Below are 7,858 nucleotides of genomic sequence, written 5' to 3'. Positions count from 1 at the left end.
TGGTGAACGTCCAGGGTGCTGTTTCTAACCTGAATGGTAGTGCCCGGAACGGGTAGTGACGGTCCAGGATCGTGAAGCATAGAAAATGCAGATGCTCTTGCTGGATCGGAATGTATAGGTAGGCTTCCGACAGATCCAGGGATGTAAAGAACTCTCCCGGTTGTATCGCCCTTATTACCAAGCGTAGGGTTTCCATGCGGAAATGAGGAATCTTCAGGTGATTGTTGACTGATTTGAGGTCCAGGATGGGCCTGAACGTGCCCTCTTTCTTGGGAACAATAAAAATTGATCGAATAATGTCCAGTATTTGTTGTGGAGGCACCGGTGTTTATAGCCTCTAAGGCTAGTAATCTGGTCAGTGTAGCTTCCACTACCATCCTCTTGGAAGGGTCATGGCAGGGGGATTCCACAAATTTCTCCAGAGGGAGGTGGTGGAAATCCAGGTAATATCCCTCTTGAATGATGGCTAGGACCCACTTGTCCGAAGTTCTCAACCCATCTTTGGTAGAATAGGGCAAGTCTGCCCCCTATGGCTGCTTCCTTTGGATGGAGTCGACTCCCCTTTTGTTGTGCTTGTTCTGAAAGGACTGGCTCCTGCCTGCAGGGCGAGCTGCTTAATATGTGCTTCTACATGGGTTGAAGCACTGTGATCCTCTACCCCTGGTTTCTCTTATTCCTGTCCTCCACTAGCTGCAGCAGTGGGGAGTCGCCCCATTTGTTGGCTAGTTTCTCTAGTTCACTTGCGAACAAGAGGGTTCCCTTGAAGGGCATCCTTGTGAGTCTTGTTTTGGAAGATGCATCGGCCGACCAGCTTCGGAGCCAGAGTTGTCTTCTGGCTGCCTCGGCTGATGACACACCTCTAGCTGCGGTGCGCACCAGATCAGAAGCGGCTTCCGTGAGGGCTGATACTGCTGGTTCCAGGGCTTCCCCAGGAGTGTTGTGCCTGGTCTGTGATAAGCAGGCGCGTCACCACTGCACAGCAGGCCGCGATCTGTAGAGACATAGCGGAGACGTCAAAGGACTGTTTGAGGATGGATTCCAGACTTCTGTCTTGAGTATCTTTGAGTGCTGCGCCTCCCTCCACTGGGATAGTAGTGTGCTTCAAAATTGCACAGACCATGGCATCCACTTTCACACATGCCAGGTGGTCTTTGGCAGCTGGGTTCAGGGGGTACATGGCTGCCAGAGCACGCCCCCCTTTGAACCTAGTCTCCAAGGCATCCCATTCCAGGTCAATTATCTGCTGGATGGCTTATAACAGTGGGAAACAACAGGAGGTCTGACGGAGTCCCTCAAGTAGGCGATTCATCTTAGGTTCCCCCGAGGCACTTGTGCCCACGATAGCAAGCTCTTTCAAGCTGTGTATGACCAGGTCTGGAAGCTTGTCCTTGATGAAAAAGCACCTCATGGTTCGGTGAGGCTCTGTCCCCAGAGGGAGTTCCCCTTCCTCCAGGGGTTCTGATTCCTCATCTGAGTTGTCCGTGTCCTGAAGGTGGGGCTTCTGGGTGGTGGAATCACTTCCCTGGGCATAGGGTACCGGTGTAAGTACCTTGGTACAATTGGTCATGAACTACTTCGCTAAATGACTATGTCTAATGATATATTGTAACCGAACCTTTGACAGCACCTGTTAGAATTACTATTGTACACTTTTACCTACATTAAATATGTGCCTACGGGGGAGCAAGGGAGGAAGCAGAGAGGGCTGCTGGCTCGGACCAAAGATTACCCAGCTGTGGGACCCCTGTTTTTTCCATCCGCAGGTGAGAGGAAGATCGCGCCGGAGTCTGATGTTGAGGGGGCGGGGCTAGCGCCCTTAAACTCGGCGGGGCGGCGGTGCTTCTTTGGGGAGCAAGGGAGGAAGCAGAGAGGGCTGCTGGCTCGGACCAAAGATTACCCAGCTGTGGGACCCCTGTTTTTTCCATCCGCAGGTGAGAGGAAGATCGCGCCGGAGTCTGACGTCGAGGAGGCGGGGCTAGCGCCCTTAAACTCGGCGGGGCGGCAGTGCTTCTTTGGGGAGCAAGGGAGGAAGCAGAGAGGGCTGCTGGCTCGGACCAAAGATTACCCAGCTGTGGGACCCCTGTTTTTTCCATCCGCAGGTGAGAGGAAGATCGCGCCGGAGTCTGACGTCGAGGGGGCGGGGCTAGCGCCCTTAAACTTGGCGGAGCAGCGGCGCCCAGCAACCGCCGGCGCACGCGGCTTTGTCCGGCTTCGTCTGGAGTAGTCTGGGGTCTGGACAGAGCATAATCATCATCACTCTCATATCCGATGGGGAGGAAACGAAAGGCGAAGATGCTTACCTCCTCTCCGATGACACAACCACCACGGACAGGCCCGATGGACCATCATGTCTACCGACAGATGGAAACGCCAAATGTGGACAGTACGGGAGGAAGTTTACAAGCCTCCCTTAGTCCAGGCGAAGGACCTAAGTCTCCGCCTCAACCAAGCAGTTTCCCATCAACTGAAGTGGTTGAAGAGCTGGTAGGTGTAACACACAGAATTCCAAGCCTGGACTCGCAGGCTATGGAAACTATGAGTGAAATGGTACCTGTTATTGGAAATAAAATGCTTAGTTTACCACCAGTTTCTCTAGAGAGTAGTATTAAGCCTGGAATTAGTCCAGAAAATATTACTCTTTCAGATGTATGGCAAATAATATCTAAGCTTGACAGAAATATAACTATGATGAATAGTACCTTGTCATCTGTGATAAATGAAAATAGAAAAGTATTAGTTGAACAAGAATGTAAGATAGAAACTTGTGTAAAAGATATATCTACTTTGAATACTAAAATACAGTTAGTTTCAAATTCTGGAAATGTTTTCATGAAAGACAGCTTGACCCTACATAAGGAAGTTGAATATATAGAAAATTTAACGAGAGTAAAGAATCTGAGATTGGTTAACTTCCCTTTGACAAGGTTGCTGTCTCCCATGGAAATGTTTAAAAAATATTTAAAAGAAGTGTTAAGCTATAAAGAGGAAGATATTCCCAGGGTATCTAAAATATATTATTTTCCTAAAAAAATAGTGAGGACCTCTGATCAGAGGGCAAATAATGTAGATGAGGAATCCCTGGGTATATCCACATTCCTAGAAGAATCTATTGATTTAATAAATAATAGGGCAACCTTATTTGTGGCCTTTATTGCAGAGGAGGACAAGGATTTACTGTTTAAAAAATTTTTTCTGAATAGAGAAGTTCTTTTTTGCGGACATAAAGTCCAAATTTTTCCCGATGTTGCCCGTCCCACCCAGGCCAGAAGGAAATATTTTCTTTCCTTGAGGCCTAGGGTGGTTGCATTGGGAGCAACATTTTTCTTAAAATTTCCTTGCTCATGTTTTATTAATTATCAGGGAAAAAAATTTGGATTTAATGATCCGACACATCTAGAAACATTTCTGAATGATAAAAGTCAAGCCTAGATGATAGAGACGAATGTCCAAAAAAAAAAAAGTAATAACTCTGCTTTCCTCTGCGTTATTGTTATGTATCAGAGCTCAGATGTTTTTGAGCCCTGAAAAAATTTATGAATAGTTAAGTCTCCCTCAATTATGGATATCTCAAATATGTGGAATATGAAGTAAAAATATTGACAATGTTTTATGTTTATTTGGATAAATTGGTTATGTTTTTCTTGATTGTTAATAATGAAGAAAATTAATAAAGTATAAATTGTAAAAAATAAATAAATAAATAAATAAAATATGTGCCTACATGTAAACCGTTGCGACGGTATAGAAAAGTTTTTAAATAAATAAATAAAATAGAGGGTCCTGGGATGTTGAGGTCCTCTGGTGGAGGTTGTGGCTGTATTATTGGAGGCTCCGGTTGCATGTGGATGAAGGTATGCAGGCCTTTGATTCCACCGAGGAGATAGGTGCTGTGTCCCTGGGGGGCACCATTTGAGGGAGGGTCCTGCTGGGAGACAAAGTCCAGCATACTGTTTGAGCTGGAACCAGGCACCGGCTGGATCCCTAGGGCCTTCTCTCACTGTATACACAGGGCAGTGGCCCCTCATGGTGTGAAGCTCTAATGTGGCATCCTGGGCAGAGGCCCTGAGCTTCTTTTCCAGTGGTGCTTTGCTTTGTGCACGTAAATAGTTATGCGCTCTGGTGCAACGTTGTGTGCGTAGGATTGGTACGCACCCAGATCAAAGGTATGCGCCCGGCCCAGTAAGCACGTGGCTGTGCGCACCCTGTATTTGTGTGCACGGGTTGGAACAGCGGACAGGGCAGCGAACAGATTAAAATTGTGACGGGATCATGCGGGCAATATGGCAACCACCTTGGAGGGTCTCCATGTGGGAGGACCCTCGGACCTGACCAGGGTCTAGCCCTGCTAGGGCAGATCAACCCAGTGTCACTAGTCCCAGCTGGTGACCTGTGTGACTCCTTGAGGTTCAGAGACCCGTGACTTTTAAATAGACTTCTACCTTACCTTGTCTCGGCGCTTCCCGGTCTCATTCCGGGCAGTCTCCGGCTGCAGGGGGAGAGGGAAAATACCTTCACTGCCACGCTTGAAGTGGCACCCGTTGCCTCTCAGCCTCACCTGCTGTCAGGGGCTAGGTGCCCACTGAGGGCTGGCTGACGGACCGAGGCTTACCTTAAAGAGATTGTGGAAATCACCTTGGGAATTCTCAGCTGGGGGAGGGTCCCAATGGGTGTCACTGCAGGAGAGCGGGGTTCATCTGTAGAGGTAAGATTTCTTCTTGTTTTGGGTTTTTCTTGTACATTTACTCTAATGCTGTGCTAGTGTGCAAAGAGTCACGAACTGCTATGGAGACAGAAAATACTGAAGAGCTGCACTTCCTCCAGGGGTATATGTACTAGGGCTGACATCAGATTGAAATCTGATCCGTCTCCAACTGCTATCAGTACACTATACCCATTGGTCCTGAGTCCATCTGCTACACACTAGCAGTTCGATAGAGCAAGGACGCGTTAGAAAGAGTGCGGCAGTGCCGGGCGCACCCTCGTTTGCCCCACGCACTGTTCTGATCACCTACCACTCGATACTCTAAACTGCTTGCAAATGCAAGCCGTGTCTGGCGAAGCGTTAGGCCCGCGCAACCCATTTTACTGTATAGGCGGTTAATACAGTGCCTATACAGTATCCTGGGTGCGCTGGTACCTGTCATTTCAAATGACATTTGAAATGACAGGCACCAGGAAGTGGATCCCAACTTTAACCCATGAAAACCTAAAATCCCCTCCTCCCGAAGCAGCTCGACATGTGCCAACTAATCTTATGTTGCTTTTCAGCCCCTTCCCTGCCGCCCTCCGGAGGGGGCAGCCGGCAGCGAAAACGGCTCGCAGCGGTCCCCCCCCCCCGCCAATTCATCGAGGATGTTTTCCATAGGCACAGAATGGGAGATCATCCTGTTTGGCTAAGGCTGCTAGGTTTTAATTATTCCGCTGGTCCCAGTCTTAGTTTTACATACCCTGAGAAACCTAGGCACGCTCAAGCTAAGGTGATCAGACAGTTCCTGCTTTGCTCAGAGATATTCAAATCAAAAGTCAAGGCGCAAGCGAAGCGAAGCGTACTTTCATTGGCCTGAGCGCCCGTCAATTTGGGAGCTCCAGCCAATGAAAGCACATAGACGGGTGTACTTCCTTGAGCCCTCCGGAGGGCGGCAGAGAAGGGAAGGGGCTGAAAAGCACAGAACAGTGGGCTCTCACCTGACTTCACAATTTGATGAGGGCCGAGCCAGGAGAACCGGGACCTGCGTGGGGGGCGAACGCTGCAAGCCGCTTTCGCAGCCGGAGGGCGGCAGAGAAGGGAAGGAGCTGAAAGCAACAAAGAGTAATGTCGAGTTGCGAGGGGAGGAGGGGATTTTAGGTTTTTAGAGGTTTCCTTTTGGGGGAAAGTTTGCCCTCTACCATTACCCCTGCCTCTAACACAGGGGTAAGGGTAGGTGGTAAGTTAGCAGGTTAAACACGCGGCAAAATGGCAGGCTAAAATAGCGATAGTTGGGGCATGCGTTACTGTATGGGAGGGAATAGCTAATTCGATCGTTTACATTTAATATACATGCTGTGTGCAGAAGGGGTTAGCCGGTGATTTAAAGAGGCGGTAAGAATCGGTTAAAGGGGATAGTGTATAGCAGGAAGGGCTAACGTGGCAGAAAGTGAGTAGGAAGCGGGTTAGGAGTGGGGTAACCGTGGCCCCACTTTACTGTATTGACCTGTAGGAAAGCAGTCCAGATGTCTCCCAGAGTCTCTCCAAACCAGGGTCAATTCAAGGTTCTCACGGCCAGAATTGCAGACAGGCCAAAGCAGCAAAGGATTCTGGGGTCAATCAGTCTCCATGTTGGGTTCACTTACAGGGTGAGCAAAATCCAAAGTGTAACTGTTCTATGATGTTTAGAACCCACTGATCAGAGGTGATCTTGACCCATTCCTCACAAAAGAGGTGTCCTCTGATCTCTGGAACAGAGGAATGGGCCAGTGCACCTTCATTGGGCAGACTTGTTGGCAGAGAAACCTTGGGAGGCTCCCTCATGTGAAAGGAATGAGCCCAAGCCTGGGGCCACATGGACACTGGCCTTGGAGCAAAAGACGGGACCATACCTGTCTGAAAACAACCTGAAGGGGCAAGAAGAGTGGGGCTTGTAAACTTTATCATCCCCCAAGGCCTTAATGAGATGCTCCAGATCACTGAACAACTTTCCTTTAAAAGGGAAGGAAACCAGCTGCAACTTGGAAGAAATATCAACTGCCCAAGTGCAGAGCCAAAGAAACCTCCTAGCCAAAACTGCCAAGGCCATTGTGCGTGAGGAGGTACATAGGAGATCATAAGGTATAAGCCACAGCTGATTCCAAACAATTCACCTGTTCAGCCTCTGCCAAGGGAAAAACTGAGTTGTGAGCAACTGTTGCACCCACCTAAGAGTACCTCTCTGTATGAGGCTACTACAAAGAGCCACCCTGACGCAGTGCTGAAACCTCAAAAATCCTTTGGAGAAGAACCTCCAGCTTCTATCCTGGAGGTCCTTAAGAGCTGCACCTCCCGTCACAGGAATGGTTGTGTGCTTAGCGATCACTGAGACGGCTGCGTCCACCTTGGGGACCTTAAGCAAATCCAAGGATTCCTCCGGAAGCAGATAAGGTTTTTCCATGGCCCTACTAACCCACAGGCTGGCCTCCGGTATGTCCCATTCTTGAGTCAGCAGCTGCCAAAATGGTGAAAGGGGAAGTTTTAGGCAGAGCCCTTAGCCTTGACAGAACTGGGGCCCCTAAGGAAGGTTCCACCACTGGCTGCTGTACATAATTTTGTGTACACCGGGACAGGGCAATCAGAACACTTTGATTCAGAAAAAGATTTATTAATATAATTTATTCAGCTGTTTATAAGAAAGTCCAAGACAAGTGTTCTGGGAGATGCAATATAACTGCCCTCTATCTGTAATAACTTGCATCTCAGTGAAGCTCTGACATGCCCTGACTTATATAATCAAAATACAACATTCCCGAAGCTTCCAGAATGAATGACGTAACTGCCCAAAGATTTCCTTACAAAAAATACCTTATGCTGTTGTCATGACAATCTATCATGTATAGGAAATGCTTGTGATGACACCCCCCATTCAATTGTAAAAATCATTCTATACTAGTCTTCCCTGAACCATCCTCCCATCATACAAGTTCCTGTATCACTCTGGCTTTGATGCAATGTATTCTCTTCTGTTCTTCTTTTGTTGTGTAAACAAATCGCAGTCTGGGTCTTGAATAGGAGCTAGGCTTGAATTCCATTTCTTGGCACCAGGGTTTAATTAAAAACTGTCACCTCACAGGATCTCCTTTTCAAATTGGTTTCTGTCCGTTGAAACCATGCATCTGCAAGACAAAAGAT

Source organism: Rhinatrema bivittatum, chromosome 5, assembly GCF_901001135.1.
Source record: "Rhinatrema bivittatum chromosome 5, aRhiBiv1.1, whole genome shotgun sequence".
NCBI classification, from domain to species: domain Eukaryota; kingdom Metazoa; phylum Chordata; class Amphibia; order Gymnophiona; family Rhinatrematidae; genus Rhinatrema; species Rhinatrema bivittatum.
This window is presented reverse-complemented; position numbering follows the sequence as displayed.